This window comes from Rhinolophus ferrumequinum, chromosome 5 (genome assembly GCF_004115265.2).
Source record: "Rhinolophus ferrumequinum isolate MPI-CBG mRhiFer1 chromosome 5, mRhiFer1_v1.p, whole genome shotgun sequence".
Classification (NCBI taxonomy): Eukaryota; Metazoa; Chordata; class Mammalia; order Chiroptera; family Rhinolophidae; genus Rhinolophus; species Rhinolophus ferrumequinum.
In genome coordinates, this window is record NC_046288.1 from 13,656,675 (window position 1) to 13,675,036 (window position 18,362).

At 41.4% G+C, this 18,362-nt stretch overlaps 1 protein-coding gene across 19 annotated transcripts in view; it reads left to right on the forward strand.

The window, feature by feature from the left end:
* APBB2 (amyloid beta precursor protein binding family B member 2) overlaps positions 1-18,362 on the forward strand; it is a 339,655-nt gene that overhangs the window by 275,223 nt on the left and 46,070 nt on the right. The window lies entirely within an intron of this gene.

Consider the following 18,362-nt stretch of genomic DNA (forward strand, 5'->3'; position numbering starts at 1 on the left):
AACCTGTGTTGTTCAAGGGTCAACTATGTTTTCTACCTGCGGTTGGGAATCTGAGTATTTGAGGGCCAGCTTTTATTGTAAGTGTATTTTCAACTGCTCGGGTGTTCGGTGCCCCAAACCCCCACCCTGCTCAAGGGCCAACTGTGTAGTTAATCTTTGGCATCTCTCAAGGTACTTGAGTATGTCCTAGCATTTAGGGATGAGCTGTAGGAGGATTAGTTACTACTTTGTTGAGAATGGACAAGAGCATTGCAAAGGTGGGTGCAAATCCCGGAGACAGAGATGACCTTCCTGGTTCCACTCTTGGGCATTCTGGTTATTGGGTTGTGTGGTCCTCTCTAGAGGGCTCTGCCTTGGCTTATCCCAGCCTTTGTCTACCAAGCCTGGGCATTGATAGTCTTTTGATTCAGTTCCAAGTCCTAAGCCAGAAAGGAAAATGGTTAAACATTCTTCAGTCAAAGAACAAGCATTTTTGCTGGCACCAGACTCGCGTAATGGTCTGCACAAGAGAGCTGACTGCTGATTTGTTAAACCCTCCTGGGAGCACAATGGTATCTTTGAGCTTTTGTAATAGAGTGATGCATAGTGACAGCTGGGACAGGTGCTTTGGGGAAAATGAGTGGGTAGATTATGTATATACACCCGTCATTCACTTGCTTGGCAGAGCTGGAGTTGGTGCATTGACATGAATTAATTTTACAAGGAAAATACCTGATGATGTTTGCTCTCATTAAAAATGCTTAGCTTTGATGGAAAGGTGTAATAAGCTGCTTGATCCTTCCCTGGTTCCTGTTCTCTAAGTTTGTTGCAGCCAACGTGAAGGTTATTATACATGCACAACTAGTTGGGGTAGTCTTAAGGTTAAGCTGTGAACAGATTTCACTAATGAGGTTTCATCCCATTCCCAACTCTCTAAAGTGAGGCCAAACACTACATGTTCAGAGAGAAAAAAATGGTTCAAACTCCAGCTGACAAAATTGTTCAAGCTGTGAGCCTCAGTTTTTCTCATCTGTGAAATGGGGATCATAATAAAGACCACAAGCCATGTGAATATACCCTGTTTCCCCGAAAATAAGACCTAGCTGGACCATCAGCTCTAAAGTGTCTTTTGGAGCAAAAATTAATGTAAGACCTGGGTCTTATTTTACTATAAGACTGGGTATAATATAATATAATATAATATAATATAATATAATATAATATAATACAGAGTCAAAAATTTTTGCTCCAAAAGACGCAATAGAGCTGATGGTCCGGATAGGTCTTATTTTCGGGGAAACAGGGTATGCCTGTGTGTATGTATAGTAATTGGCACAGTGATGGGGACATAGCAAACGCTTAATGAATGTTAGCTCTTGATTTGTGAAAGCAATAGATGTTAGTGGATACAGCTGATTACTTGGCTTCCTTTCAAAGACAGCGTGAGGATATGGGAGGGGCCAGTCCTCAGGGAGGTTTCAAGAACAGTTTATTATTTGATACAGAGGATAAGAGGCTGTTCCAGACACTGAGTTCAGTTGTCCTACAAAGCAGGAAGAGCCCCCCTCAACCTCGCGCTCCACCCTCCCCGCCCCCGCCTCTGCAATGATACCAGTGTAAATTAGGTTACATTGCCTTGGTTATGTTTTTGAAAGGTGGACTTGGTTACCCATGTTTTTTTAAATCACTTCTTATTCTTACTCAGTGTTAGCACATAGGTGTAATTTAGAAATTCACTCAGGGCTCCACACCAGCTGTCAGGACCTCAGCAAGCTCATGTGATGGTTGGTCCCCTGAGTTTTTATTCCCTAGAAGGGGCCTTTGTATGCCTGCCTTTTTTTTTTTTTTTCCAACTTGCTTTTGCTTTTGATTCTTTTTTTTTTTTTACAGCAATTTACAAGAACAAATTCAATTTGCAATGCTGCAACGGAAAGGGGTTTTCACTTTGCATGAATAAAACATAAAAGCGTTTCATTTTGCTTATGAACACGAGCCTATTTCGCATTCTGTTTTGTAACTTTCCTTGCTGAGAAAACGGAATCTCATAGGGAATTTCTTGATGTGGTTAAAATGAAGAAGAAATGTGTGTAAACCAGAGGCTTGTAAGGGCACAAAAGTCTTTCTTGAAATTCAGAGTGCTTCACTAAGCCATGTAATGTTAGAATTTACAGTTATGTTGGGTTTAGCGTTTTCTTAAGGCTTTCAAGTGGTTTTGATTTGCTCTGAAGAAATTCCTCATGGAGTAAGTTTACCTTGGGTGAGGAGGGGATGACCGTGGCACCCCCCACTGACCCCTAAGTTTGATTTGGAGAAACCGCCTATTATAAAAGAGTTGCAGTCACATCACATGTTGATTCTCTGGGGGGTGCTGGTTGTTGCCTGATGGGGCTGAAGTTTCTGTCTTGTTCTTGAGAGTCATGCCTGTTGTTGAAGTTTCTTGGATCACATTTGCTTTGGATCACATTTGCATTATTGCCGGGCAAAGGGAGGGCTACCTCCTCTCTCTGGGCTGTTCTGTAGTTTGATTCCTTTTGATCACCGTGAGATCCCCGTGAAGGCTCCCAGACATGGAGATTGGTGAAAGGGGTTTCATGAGCCTTGTATTTCCGATCATAGGCAGCATGGGGGAGCGCCCAGATTGAGATGCCCTTGTGGGAAGGAGGTCATCCGTCTGGGTGTGAAGGGCTCTGGGCCTTAGAGCTGGCATTTTGCCCTTAGTGACTGGGGCAGACAGTACCACCTCTCATCCAGTCTCTGTGGGCCTGCCTTTCCACCGCTGGGGTGGGAGGGATTTCAGGAGCCCATGCTGGTTCCTGACCATGGCTCTCTTTTTGTTCGTTGCAGTCCTGGGAAGAGCTTTCTCTCTGTTCTCTTATAGAGGAATTTGAAGCAAGCAACATAATTTCTGAGCAGAGAGGACTTTTAACAGGGACTCTCCTCTCCCCTTGCAGATAACGGTCCATCTTCTGGACATACAGATCCTTGTGTATGCTGCCAACAGGTGGTAGAGTGTGCTAATCCCACCAGTTTCCCATGAGAAAGAAAAATGGGTGGATAGTATAGTCAGAGCATTTCAGACGTCATAAGTGGGATTTTGCCAAGCGGCTTCCCTACAATGTATATTATACCATGGAACACTGATCAAGTAAGATGTTTCCTGAGGAAAGAAAAAGGGTTTAGGGCCAACTGGGAAACTGAGTTAAACAAAGTGTGGCAGGCGCCTCTCCTCTGGACCGCCTTGGGTGCACTGGAATCCTTTTCATGGAAATGCTGTCACATGGGTCACACGTTAGCAAATGTTGCTCCCATCAGTCGACTCATTAAATTAGTGGCAACACTAGGTTACTATTTTTACTTTTAAGAAAAGTTGGAATTACTTTTAATAAACAATTATTATAAGTGGAGACCCCATCAGGCCTGCTCTAATGAAAATAAAATGCCTTCATAATTAATAGCAGCCATCACAAACATTCTGCTCAAGTGCTTTATAAAAAGTACTTTTTCTTTAGTTGCACTTGACATTCAATATTATTAAAGGTACTTTCTTAGGCAGATTAAATGTTGACCCTGTGATATTATCTATGCTTTTATGCTTATAGTTTGTATAGCAAAACCTTCCTTCCTAGAAACTGTTTGATACATCGCTTTTCTGGTTTTGATGAACAATTTTTAGTAATATCTTACCATTTGGTAGATTATTCATAAATTTCTAAGTGAGTTTATCTTTGACTTAATTGTTTCATCTGGTTGACATCTCAAGGAATTTTTACCTAAAAAATATAGTAAGTCTCAAGTGTACTGAATTTTTTTGGTCTATTCTCTTCTACTAGGATATTCCCAACTATTTTTTTCCTGCAAGACCCTGGTTTAAGTTGTTTTAGAATGCTCTTGCCACACTGTAGTTCAGACTTTTGTTTTCCTGCCAATGTTATTTTGTTTCGATTTCTTTTGAGAACACTGCTTAATTTGGGGGCGGGGGTCGGAGGAGGTGGAGAAAATACTGGAGTTAATTAGTTAAAATACACAAAACTTTAACTCGTGGGGTTTTAAATTTAAAAAGTGGTTTAGGCACCGATGTCTTTCAACCTCTATTTTAGAGATTAGAGAGCTGAGGACAGAAGAGGGTGATTTACCTTAGATGACCCGTCTAGTTGTGGCAGGGTAAAAAACAGACTCCTGATATTTTCCTCTGTCTAAATAGGCCGCTGACAAGAGGTGACGGATAGTCTGGTGACGGATAGTCTAAACTAGCCTGAGGTCAACCGGGGGGCGGGGCTCTGTGGCCTGGTCCTTGTCCTTAGGAATCCAGCTTCTTAATTGAGGAGGTAAGACACAGGTATGAATTGAAAGCAGAGGCTGACAACTGTGGCCCCGAGCTAAGAATGGCTTTACATCTTTAGTGGGTTGTTTAAAAAAAGAAAAATCAAAAAGGAATAGGGATATGGGGGACCCAGTCAGTATGACTGGCTCTTCACAGAAAGAGCAATAGGGCAATAATGCATTCAGAATAGAATTAGGCGATCTGTGGCTGCTGTAGGAAGTCATTGTGGAAAGGGCAAGTCTTTCTGACCCTTCACCTCCTTTCCCACCTGTGTCTCCGTTCTGCCAGCATTACTGGGGTATGTGTAAGCACTGTTCAGCCCTGCTACTGATCCTAGAGCTACCCTTTGTGTATTAAACAGGGTACTGGCCAGGCTGCTGCACCAAGTCCACTGGCTAAAATACTAGAGATCATTTCTCCTGTGGCCATCTGCAACGAGCAGTGCTGTCTGCGGGGGCAGCTCTGTGCCACACAGCCTCAGTCCTTCTAGATGCTTGTTCTGCCATCCTCCCAGTGTCATCCTAATCTGACCAGGCCGAGGAACTTGTCTCTGCCTCAAAGGCCACCTGGAACTTGCATACCCCACATTCTGTTCACATCCTGTTGGCCACACACAGTTGCTAAGAACTCTGGGAAATGGAGCCAGTTATTAAGCTGTTGTATCTCAGCTCCAAACCCACCTTTCTGAGCTCTGCTTTGTGAGGCTGGGGTTGGGACTCTGCAAAACACATTTCTTCTCTAGTTTGCTGCCGGTTGGGCTCTGACTAGAAGCAGGTTGCAAGGCTGGAGGAGGAAGAAGAAACTTACTTCCTGTTTCTATGAGAACATCTTGGAAAAGCTTCTTCATCACGCCCCTTCTTCAGAGCCACCAGCACTACCAGCTAACATGCTCTCTTTAGAAGTCTGGGTCCTCAGCCCTTGGGGCTCTTCCTTCAAGCCTAGAGATCCCAGTACCCGCCAAGCAGGGCTTCCACCTCAGTGTCAGGGGTTTTGCTCCCTAGGGCTCCACCTTCACCCTTCTAAGTTTCAATAATTCCCACCTCTTTCCTTTGTTCCCTCAACCCTTTAGGTCACAGCCCCAGTTCGCAATTGCTGCCTTGGTGATAACCTCTCCATGTCCCCTTTTGGCGATTTCAGTTTCCTTCTTGGGATTCTGTAGATGGTTTCCTCTCTGTTCAAGTAACCAGCATGGTTTCTGTGTCCTGCCTGTACGCTCCCTGGCTGACCTTTTAGCTGAATTAGCACCGAGAGAGGCAGCCACTTAGCCACAGTGCAGAGAGCATCTGCCATAGGGAGGGTATTCCAGAAAGCTGCTTTTTTGAGCAAGCGCGTGAGTGTGGTTGTCCTTTCAGTTCAGCTACACCACACTGCGGGTAACACAACAGCCCTTGTGTCAAGGAGACTTCCTTTCTAAATTGGTAGAAGCTGTCAGAGATAAAGGGCAGTTCTGTTTTAGGTGACAGGGATTTGGAAATATAGTAGGCCTTTTGGTTTTTGCGCTAACCTGAAAGTTGTCTTTATTTTTGCTTGCCATTGTTTCTTTTCCCAGGAGTAACGGGGAGGTCTCCATACGGCGGATGGAGAGCTTCCTAATGACATCTAGTCAAAGGGTTCTCTGAGACAGACAGTAATGAAAGATTGATGGTGTTCCAAGGTCTGCTGATAAAAGTTTAATCTAGAGGATGTGCTGTCTTGCCTCAGGGAGAAAGATCTTCGGGGGGGAAAGAGCTATAACTCTTTCCCTGTGCCACACTGTTTCCTTGACCTCTGGAGTTAATTTCTCTTTAATACAGCCCCATGATAAGCCGAGGCATCGGGATTTACTTGACCATTTTGCTGACTTACACTGTAGTTATACGTTATCGCTTTAGGAGTGGCTTCCTTGCCTTCTATTAATCATGCTGGGATGCTTGCTAATACTTTCAGCTTAGAATAACCTTTAAGGAAAGACATTGTAAGTAATCGACCACAAAAAGTTTCCCTCAGAGGAACATGCGGAGGCCTTTTCAAGCAGCTCTTTCACAGTGAGGCTGTCCCTGTGGGTGAATATATGAAGATGACAATGTCTTCTGAAGAGCACGTCATCCATTTTGCTAACTGATTCAGCGCGTAGTCCAGCACTTCTCATAAGGGTGTTTTAGCACCAGCCAGTGAAGTGTGGAGGCTCGAGGCTGCCATGTCAAGAGAGAGAGAGCAGGGAATTCTGCTGCTGATCCCTGACCAAGTTCCATCTCGCTCTCCCAACCTTGTTGTTTAGGGGTTTTATGGAGGTTCCATTACATAGGTGTGGTTGATAAAATCACTGACCATTGGTGACTAGCTCTATCTCAAGCCCTCTCCCTTCTCTGAAAATCTGAGGTGAGACTGAAAAACCAAATATATAATTTTTATTATAATATCAGTTGGTCACACTGAAGAAGACAGATTTGAGAACATCAGGTGGAACTCAAGGAGTCATATCAGGTCCATTTATGTCAGGTGTTTGAGAGCTAGAATCGGTCAACAGAAGGAATGCTGGAGTAAGAATCCCAACATTTATTTTTAATCAAATAAATCAAGGAAATCAAAGTTCTTTCCTTGCACTGATGTTGGGGACACTTAGTGTCCCAACCTCTACATCTGCAGCGGGGATCATCACTCAGAAGGCAGAGATGTGGAGGTGCTTGGGTAGAGGTCATGCATTGTCCTCAGTGGTACTATTTTTATGAAGTTAGTAATATTTTCTTGAGATATTGCCCTGGGTCAACCGTAACATAACCCCCCGTATAACACGGTTGTTAGGTTCCTAAAAATGCCGTGTGATGTGAATCCGTGTAACGTGAAACAAAGAACTAGTACAAAAAAGGAGGTTAGGTTCCAAAAATTTTAAAAACATACTATTATATTTTTATAATTAAGAGAAGTATCTTCATTAAAGCAATTTTCACCAAAAGTATAATATATTAATATGTATTTAATGTTTTATTCGTCATCACTCCTGAGCACCATTAACCAGGGGCATTTTTTCTTATGTACTTAATACTCCACGAACAAAATGGATTTAAAATTCTAATAAATTTTAAAATTCTGTAGTCAAATCTGATACAACATCCACACTCGAATGAAAAATTCCAAATGAGGTATCTTTTGCTCTTAAAAGCTCTTATTATGTTCCATGTTGTTTGGGGATTTCCCTAATTTCGAACGAGGTATTTTTACTCTTAAAAGCTGTTATTACGCTCCATATTATTCGGGGATTTCTCTAATTCTCAAACCATGTTAGAGTGAAACTGTGTTCTAGGATGCCGTGTTGTACAAGGGTTTTCCACAATTCTCAGACCGTGTTATAGACGTGCTGTGTTATACGGGGGTTGCCTGTATTATTAACACTTGGGAGAAATGTAAATAAATACATGGGAGATTGGCATTATTCTGTCTTTGACTTTAAATATCTAAAAATTGTCCAGTCTTCGTTCCTTGTGAGTCTTGACTGATGTGTTGGTATCTCTTAAAGGCTAGTGTTGGTATTTAGAGCCCCCAACCCATCTCCCAAAAAATAGCTTTGCATTTTTTTAACCATCTTTTTAAGCCAGACTTGGTGTTTGTCACCGTTATGAATTAAACCATTGGAATGAATTGTGTTTGGAAGAGTTATTTTTTAATGGAGAAAAGTGAGAATTTATGAAAATTATTCTATGATGAGTTTTCCGTCTAGTCACTTGGGTTCTGTGGCTTCCTGCTGATGACATAAATGTGTCAGCGCGAGCTGCCTCAGCTTCCCATGTTTCTGTCCTCCTCCCACTCACTGGCCCCTCTCCTTCGGCAAGAAGACGATCGGCTTACATTCCCTGCCCTACCTCTTAGCAGCGCACAACCTTTGAGGGCAGGCGCCTTGTCTCATGTTTCTTTCTTATAACTTCACTTGGGAATTCTTTTCTTCTAGACTATTCCCCAAAGAGTACCTTGGGGAACTGCTCTTTAGAAAAGGGAAGAAGAGAAGGGGAATGAAAAACACAAATTAAGATATTAAAGTCAGGATCCTCAAGCAAGGACCCAATTTCTGAGGGTAAAAGTCCCGGGAGCAGAGTCACCAAATCAGACTTTGGGCCAAATGAAAATAAGGGAGCCAATAGTTCATTTAAAATGAGACGAATAAATCTGTCTCAAAATGAAAACTGTAAATCTGGCTCAACCCAGGAAGACTCATTTAGACTATAAATAAAGGAACACAGAGTGGGTGACAGACCGGATCTAGCACCATGTGCATATCTAGAGAAGTTGGAGGGAGTGGGAGAGGGAGTAAGAGAAATAAAATCTAGAAAATTCAGATATTTTACACCAGAAACTTGCCAAAGGGGGAGAAGTGTTTGAAAATACTGGAGTGGAGCAGGTTGGGGTAGAGGTACATAATTACAGGCTCTAAAGGAGAGTGGGGTGGGGGAGGGCTGGGTACAGGACGTACAGACATGGCGCACAAGCTCGTGAGTAATGGGGACGGAGGGTGGTCACTAGAAAGCTAACCAGATGTGGCTGCCTTTCTCTCTGCTGACAATGCCTTGTGCTTCTAATTGCTTCTCTCTATGCCCAGTCACCTACCCTGTCTTGCCAAGTCTGCCCCTTTTGATGACGGGCTACAGCGACATTTTCAAGGGCTCCTTTTATCCTGCACAGAGCACCGTGGTCCCTTGGAGATCCACCCTCATGCTGGGCTCGTGGGCCGTGCCCCGTGCCCTGAGCTGCCCAGCCCAGGGTGTGGCAGGTCCTGATAGAGTTGAAAGTCACTTTGTTACTGGAAAATCATTCATAGCTCCTGCCTCTTGTTCCCTAAATCCTTTCCTGCCACCCCCTTAAAGGTGAACTCCTGAGTGCACGTTTGTTGGAAACAAAGCCAGAAAAATTTCACTCTCAATCTTTCCCTCGGAGAACCAGACATTTCTATGTGGACACTGAAACTAGGTCTGTCTCAGGAGGCAAACTAAACAGGGAACAATTCCTGTGGGTTAAGTTCTGCAGGCATTTCACATACAGCACCAACAGAGGCAGCAGGATCATTTTTATTATTTTTTTAGAGTCAACCTTTGTTGTATTACCAAATCTGTGAAATAGTTCAAATTGAAATTATCTAGTTCCCCCAGGCTCCAGCCCCTCAGCAGCCTTCACCCCACGTGCCTTTGGACAGAACTGCAGTAGGGATCGGGAGAAGGAGAAGAGGGCACAAGTCATTCCTAAACCTACAAGCAACCCTCTGAAGTCCAAAGAACTCAGCAGTCCACTTCAGCTGCCTTTTGAAAGAAAGTCCTCCCCTAACCGAATACCACAAGGTTACAGATAGTATGTATGACCCCTACTTGACTAACCTAGGCCCAGGTTACATTTGCTCTCAGTTTAGGGACAGCTGTCTGCTGGCATGCCAAAACAAACCTATTCAACTCTGTATGGTCAAAACTGAGAGTGACATCTTTATACATCCACACATCTAACCCCACTGTCCAAGTTAGTCGTTCTCCTGTGCTCTAGATCCATGCATCCATTTCCTCATTTCCGTATGCATGCATGCATTCAGCTCTTGCTGATTGGCTCTGCCATCCAATCAGCTGCACAAGTCAACAACTTGGGGGGCCTGTTAACCCTCCCTGCATGCGGGGAGGGGTCAGCCCTAATGATTCTGTCTCCTTAGCACTTACGTCAAAATAGAATCATAAAAAGTTGAAAATAGACTCTCATATATGCAGTCAGTAATAAGCAAAGCTGGACACAATTCAGATATCCATCAGCAGGTGTATATGTAAATAAACTGTGGTATATCCATGCAACGGATATCCACTCATCAGTAAAAAGGAATCAGCTATTGATACATACAACACAGCTCATTCTCAGAAGAATTGTGCTGAGTGAAAGAAGCCAGACCGCCCCCCCCCATAAATAGGGTATATACTGTATGATTTTATTTATATAAAATTCTAGGAAATGCAAGGTAAACTAATCTATTTTGACAGAAAGCAGATCAGCAGTTATCTGGGGAGAGACGGAAGGCAGAGATTATAAAGAGGCAAGAGGAATCTTTGGAAATTATAGATATATTCACTATCTTGATTGTGGTGATAGTTTCACAGGTGTATACACGTCAAAAGTTATCAAGCTGTATATTTTAAATATATGCAGTTTATTGTATGTCAATTATACCTCAATAAGGCTGTTTAAAAGTATAATTTAAAAAATGTATAATGAGTAACATGTCAAAGATTTCTTTAACTCATTATTGAGAGAACCATCAGGACACTAAAGCCAATTCAAAGGAATGTAGAAAACTGAGAATCTTCCAGAACTAATAACCAAGCCACAAGGAAGCACATGTGCTTTCAAGAGTCACCAAGAACCTCAAGTAGGATGAATTAAATACGTTCTCTCTCTCCCTTTCCTTCCCTCACTCCCTCCCTCCTCCCTCCCTCTCTCTCTCTCTCTCTCTCTCTCTCTCTCTCTCTCTCTCTCTCTCTCTCTCTCTCCCTCTTCCCTCTGCCTGGGCATATCATAAAGAAAGTCCTAACAGCCAGAGGAAGAATGTTATACTGACAATAAAATCTTCAACTTTGGGGTTATCTTTTTGTTGTTGGGAAACTACAGAAATTATTTGCAATTTATTAATCTTCTACAAATTTACAACTAACGTCGCAGAATCTGAGCCCTAATTGCTAGTAAGAAGTCATACAGAGCTCCATTTCCCTAGAACTGGTCTGTCCTTTACAGCGGCCACTAGTCACACTTGCAATGCAGTGAGTCTGAATTGGATGTGCTGTAAAGTGGAAAATACAGACCAGAATTCAGACATGGAGCAAAAAAAAAAAGAATGAAATATCTCATAGCAGCATTTTTATACTTATTACTTGTTGAATGATGATATTTTGGACATTAGATTAAGAAATACATTGTTAAAATTAATTTCACTTGCTTTTTTTTTCCTTTTTCAAAAAATGTGACTACTAGAACATTTTCAATGACCTGTGTGGCTTGTATTAGATTTCTGTTGGACAGCACAGCACTAGAGAATTAAGCAAAATCCTTAGGAAGATTAAATATTGTTAAATATTGCTCCACTAGGACATTGAAAAGCACACGGTCCTCCTTTTGCTTTTTCTTCAAGTTTGGGACAATTTTCCTTACCTCTTCTTACACTTGTCTCTCTACCCCAATCTCTACCCTCCCCCCTCCATCCTATCTCTACATCCGCAGTTGATCCCTTGCAAATAACCTGCCAACTACAACCCAGGAAATCTTTCTGACAGGTGAACACATGTTGTTCCCCACTGCTTGCAGGATGGAGACCAGACCCCGTGGTTGGACACATGAGGTCTCACCTCCCCTGCGTGCTGCTCCAGCTGCCTTTCCCCAGCACCCCCACCTTCCATCCAGCATGGCGGTCAAGTGCGTGTACCCAGCTGCAATGGCTTGTGCCTTCACCTTGCAGTGCCCTAGCCCTGGGCTGCCCTTTCCTGCCTGCCTGCCCCTTTTCTAAAGCCTCCTCATGAAACCTTTATGTTTCCTTCAGTTGAACCAGCCATTCCCTCTTCTCAGGCACAACCAGAGCCTCTGGAAACTTACACCCTAGCACCTTTGAAGGGAGCATTATTTATTTATGTATTTTAATTTTTTTGAGATAACATTGGTTAATAACATTATGGAAATTTCAGGTGGACAACATTGTAGTTAGATATCTGCGTACTCTATTGCATGTTTACCACCCAAAGTCTAGTTTCCTTTTGTCACTGTATATTTGACTCCCTTTACATACTCTGCCCTGCCCCCACCTCTTTTCCCCTCTAGTAACCACCGTTCTGTTTTCTGTATCTATGAGTTTATTTTTGTTTATTTTGTTTGTTTGTTTGTTACTTTTTTGTTTTGTATTTCATGTATGAGTAAAAGTATGCCATTCTTGTCCTTTTCCATCTTACTTACTTCACTTTGTATAATACCCTCAAGATCTATCCATGTTGTTGCAAATGGCAATATTTCATCTTTTTTATGACTGAGTAGTATTCCATTGTATGTAGGTATACATACTACATTAAAGGAAGCTATATTTAACTTGATGATTATTTGTATGTTTACCCACATGAAAGTAAACGTTGCAAGAACAGTTATTAGATTTTTTAATTGTGTGAATTCCCACATTCTTTATAGTCATCTATTTTTCTGTGTCATTGCTTTTCAAACCATTTTGTCTTAACCCATAAGAAATATAGTTTATGACATGACCTGATTTCCCCCACCCACCCTCCTCTCTCCTCTCCCTGTCTCTCTACTCACATACAACTAACAAAAATTTCCCACAGTACTTATCTTCACTGTGGTTTTTTATTTCCTTTGCTACTACTCTATTTATTTAACTTTGTAAATCCTGCTTATTACCACTAATTGGTCCTAGTTTGAATAACACTCATCTTGGTTAACATTTCCAAAAAGATTTTGAGCCAGACACTCTTCTAGCTTAATAACGGGTGTATAAATAAAAAGAGATGCCATAGTCACATAATTTTAGGAAACACATGTCCAACATCCTGCACTCAGAGAGAGCCCCGAATACACAGCTTAGCTGTTGAAGGCTCTGAGCTCCTCCACTTAACACGTTGTGAGCGTAAAACTCATTATTTGCTTCATACCAATGACCTTCCAGAGGATCAGCATTTCTGGGGTCTGCCAGCTTAGAAGACACTAAAGAACACTGATTGAGGGATTCTGCATGATAACTCTTATGTCAAGTTCTATTATAACAAAGCTAAATTTGCAGACTTTTTTATGTGTTTAGTATTTCACCCTCCATGTCTTCACTAAAAAAGTGTATCCTTGTGAGCGTAGCTTTCATTGCAGTCAGTGAATATTGTCTATTGAAGAATTTGGTTCACGATGATAACTGCATAGTTCATCGTGTTTCCCTTTTTGCCAGGAAGTTTCAAGTTAAATTAAATCCTCAGTTGCAGTAATAATATTAAATTGAACCACATGTCTGCCCCTTTTATCAGAAATTGTTGAGTGTGGTTTAAATTAATATTTAGCCTAGTTGATTTACAGAATTACTTCTTCCTTCTATTTGGTTTTAAATTTCACTTTTCTAATTTAAGACCCTCATAAAATGTGTGCCTTTATTTTACATCATTTAATTCTTTCGGGAAGCAAATTCTTTTGAGAGATAAATTTTAATAAGCGGAGTCCAGCTGTAATGCCCCATTAACCAATAAGGTGTTTAAAATACAGATATTTTTCCTGGCTTCTCTATTATTTAGTAATTTGGAAATGCTGCATATTGTGCAACAGGAGTATTTTGAGGTTTGGTGTTTTTTTTTTTTTTTTTTTTTTTTTTTTTTGTAAAATTCCTGAGTGGCTAAAAACACCATTAAAAATATATCTCTATAGTCAATTAATTGACCGATCCAAAAGACATCTGTGGCATTGTATGTGAATTGGAGAATAATTGTGTCACAGAAACCACCTCAGCCCTAAAGGGTACTTGCTTGCCAAAGTGCTTTTCTCCACTACCAGGGATCTCATTACAAAGATAAGCAGCTATTACTAAAAGTGTTACATCTAGTGGATGGTGTGGATTTTCTTAATATATTTCCCCCACTGATTCAGTGGCCTAGAGTAATTACCTATGTCCCTTTCTTTACTAAAGGAAATATTTTGATTTATCTCTGTATAGCTTCTAGCTAGATAGTTGCTTTGTCTTTCTTATTGACATAACAGAAGCTATGGAAGCTATTTATTAAGCAAGAAAACCTAATCATAGTCATTAAATTCACTAAGTCACAGGTGGAAAATAAAGAGAGGGAAATTTTTCTTTAATTACAGGTAAGGTTTTAATATGTCTGTACTGTACAAATTAGAGTCCTTCTTCCAAAAAGAAGATGGTCTATATCTTGTCTTTAAATATTTGTTCACTTTTAATCAGAATGTTGTTAGGTATCCTCTTAGGCCTTGCAACCATGCTGTTAGAACAGATTACACCAAAGGATTATATTGATCAGGGCAGGAGGAGACAGAAATGGCTGCCATCATCTAGAGGGGCACCATCTTTTTTAAAAAAATGTTTATAATTATAATTTAACTATAATTGTACCTGTGTTTTTAAGTGATCTGTCAAGTTGGCTTTCTTCATGCCCAAAGTCACATTGTCTCATTCCTACCTTGAGATGTCAACCTATGGAATTTCTTTTCTTCCTCCTTCTACCTCTATTGTATGGCCCCATCTGCCTCTTTGGGAATTTATTAGACATTCACGTATTAAGTCCCCACCATGTGTCAGCCACCGTGCTAGGCACCAAGGAGGTAGCTATAAACAAGAACTTCATGGTCCCTGCCCTCCTAGAAGGAGCTAAGTGAAATAGTAAGTAATTGCGTGAGTCCTTGAGTCCATGAAGCATTTTGTGATAGAACTACCAAGCCCTCTACAAGTGTTATATGCCATTGCTCTCCTATGGCCACATCCAGGTTCCCCCTTTTCTGGTACCCTTTCTACCACCATTTGTATCAGTCTGCACTGGCTGGGTTATGCTGCAGTAACAAGCAAAAGGCTCAGTAGCCTAAAACAGCTCCTTCTGCTAAATGTCCATGGAAGGCTGGCTGCAGGCACTGCTCCTTGTGCTAGTTTGTCTTCATTCTGCATCCAAGGCTGATGATACAGTCACTATTGAGACCAGCCATGGTGGCAGGATCAAACGATGCACTGACTCTTAAAACTTCTGCCTGGAAACAACACTTCACTACTTTTGCTCATATTTCATTGGCCAAAGCGAGTTATTTACATGACCAAGCCTGACTTCAGGGGTTGGGGAAACGTTCTCTTCCTCTAGGAAGAAGACCAGATAGATATTCACATTACTGCCCTCTAATCTCTTTGATCTCTTTTTATTTCTGTCGTCATGTAGATCTTATTGGAACGTAATCTTTTCCACCTTGTGTTGTTACTTAACGTTGTATATGTGTATGCCTCCCCATTAAGGTTGCAAATTCCTGGACAGCTAGCACCACGTCATATTACATTCTTGTATGTGACTCAGCATGATGCTATCCTTATATTAGGTGCTTAAAAATGCTTTTGATTGTATTAAGGAGAGAATGAAGGGAGAAGAATCAGAACTCTTTCCATGTTTTAATATAATGCTTTATAATTTACTAAGGGTTTATACACGCTATCTCCTTTAATGTTTCAGAGACTGAAGAACATATTATTATGCATTTACAGATAAGGAAAGCGAGAACTAGAACTTTCACATGACTTGTTCAGTGTTGCAAAAAAAAACAAACAAAAACGTGATTGACTTATGTCTGAAACCATGAATTCTAAATCCTGGACCAGTGCTTTTCCTACTCTTTTCATTGTTAATATGAATACCCATTTTTTTCTTGTGCTGAGGATCTGACAGGGAAGGGAGAAGGAAGCTTCAGAAAAGGAGTTGAAAGCCCCTGACCAGGATGGGGGTATATTTCCTGGTATTTGGATCCCAGCAAAGCTGAAGGGGGTATGCAGCATCAATTCTCAGCTTGTATTCAGCAAGTCATTGTGTTAGTTTCCTGTGGCTGCCATACATATTACCGCAAATTTGCTGGCTTAAAACAACAAAAATGTATTCTCTCATAGTCTGGAGGCCAGAAGTTCAACACTGGTTTCAGGAAGCCAAAATTAAGGTGTTGGCAGGGCTCAGTCCCTCTGGAGGCCCTGGGGAAGAACGCTCCTTGTCTCTTCCAGCCTCTGGTTGCTGCCGGCATTCTTCAGCTGTGCTCAGCACCCCAGTCTGTGCGTCCTCTGTACATTGCCTTCTCTTCTGTCTGTGTGATCTCCCTCTGCCTCTCCCTTATAGGGACATTCGTGATGAGGTTTAGAGCCCACCAGATAATCCAGTACAGTATCCCCATGTTAAGATTGTCAACTTAATCAATCATATCTGCAAAGACCGTTTTTTCTTATAAGGTCACATTTATAGCTTCCAGAGATTAGGACTGATTGATCCCTTTGGGACCATTTTTCAGCCTATACAGTCAGGATGGTGGGAGCCCCCTCTGCTACCCCAGCTCTTTTCTCCCCTGCTCTGCTCCTTCATCCTCCTCCCCCAGCTCTCTCCCCTCTGGGTGGTACAGGTGATGAGGGACCTTTGAAGGACCTTTAGAGTCTGACACGCCCCCACTGGATTCCTGGATCTGCCTCTTGGCTGTGTGACTCCCAGCGAGTTCCTCACACTGAGCCTTGGTGTCCTCCTGTGGAGAGATGGAGGCTTTAAAACCTACATGCAGCTTAGTGTGAGATACTAAAGGAGAGCAGATCCAGCATGGGCACCTGGCAGAGAATCTCACCCCTCCTGCTACACTGCCCCTCATGCAGGCTCTCCCTGGGCTGGAGGCAGAGGGTGCTGCCCGTTGAGATTCCTACAGCACCTCCTCCCATTTATTTTTCTCAGTGAAGTTGAAAACACGATGTTTATTAAATAATTAATCATCCTTTCCTAAAAGGGTTATTTCATTTCATGGGTGAGCAGTTTGCTGCCAGAGAACTATGTCTTCTTCCAGAATGATGTATAACATGATTTGGCATCTACATTTTTAGACACTTGGATGTTTTCTTCTCTCTTCCATTTAAACTTGAAGGTAGTGTAGTACATATTCATTTGCATTTTGTTCCTTTTAAGAGATACACATGTGCATAGTGGGTTAACCTCACATTTTTCCATTTCTAAAGCAATATGTAGAGCCCGTAAGAATGAACATAAATTCCAGTAAATTTTAGTATTCACTAAGTACAAAGTACTTAGTAATGAATACCATAGGTAATTAACCTTCACAGCATTAAGACTATAAAGAAAAAGTAACAAATATATAATTGGCAAGGAGACTAACACAAAGGTACAAACCAAAAAAAACCAATGCCATTTTATTTTCCTGACAAGTTTTTGTGATTTCACATACATTCACTGTCTTCCTTCAGAGTCAAAAATTCTGGCCTAGTTTTCTTTATAAAGCAATCCCTCAGACATCTGCCTTATTTTTTAGGAAATTTTGATCCTAATGCTAGAATAGTAAGTAGGGGTTACACTCCATCTCTGACCTAATAACATTAGGGGCCTGAAGTGCTGGGTTGAGAAGAGCCCTGAGACCAAAACCAGGCTTGGTGAAGAGTTCTGTGATCTGTTAGTCATGTCTGCCATGGCCACGGAGCAGAATGGCAAAGGTGTGACATAGCATGACTGATGAACAAGTAATTACTGGAATGCACTTCATCTAAGCCCTTACATAGGTTGCCCCCAGAGTCATCCGTTAACAATAAATTTTATACAGGAAACGTAAAAACTGGGGAAGGGTCAAATATTGAATACTCTCAATAACATTGTAGCTGAAATTTAGTACCATGTTTCCCCGAAAATAAGACCTAACTGGACCATCAGCTCTAATGCATCTCTTGGAGCAAAAATTAATATAAAACCTGGTATTATATTATATTATATTATATTATATTATATTATATTATTAGACCTAGTCTTCTATTATATATAACCCAGTCTTATATTATGTAAGACCCGGTCTTATATTAAAATAAGACCGAGTCTTATATTAATCTTTGCTCCAAAAGACACACTAGAGCTGATGGTCCAGCTAGGTCTTATTTTGGGGAAACATGGTAGTTTCTTGGAAAATATCAATTGAAGGAAGAAAAGAAGGAATTTTTTGCCTTGAAAACTGTGACCCTGGTCTCAAAGGGAAAACTCATTTTCAGGACCTGATTGTGAATTAGGAGGGCTCTGAGTTTGTAGCCACTCCTGGTCCAGTGTGGTATGCAGTGTTCAGAATGACCAAGAACACCCAGTAAGACGTACGTTCATTTGTGGATAAACAGCATAAATGCAGTGTTCCAGTATTAAGTGTTTTTAAAGTTTGAATCCCAGCCCTGGCACTATTTTATGGGTTCTTGGGCAAGTTATATAACCCTCTCTGTACCTCAGTTTCCTCATCAGATAATAACGTTGCCTGCCTTCTAGGAGTAAATAGCTTACCCTTGCTAAGAGTTGAGAACGGTGTCTGGCACAGATCTAATAAGTACACTAGT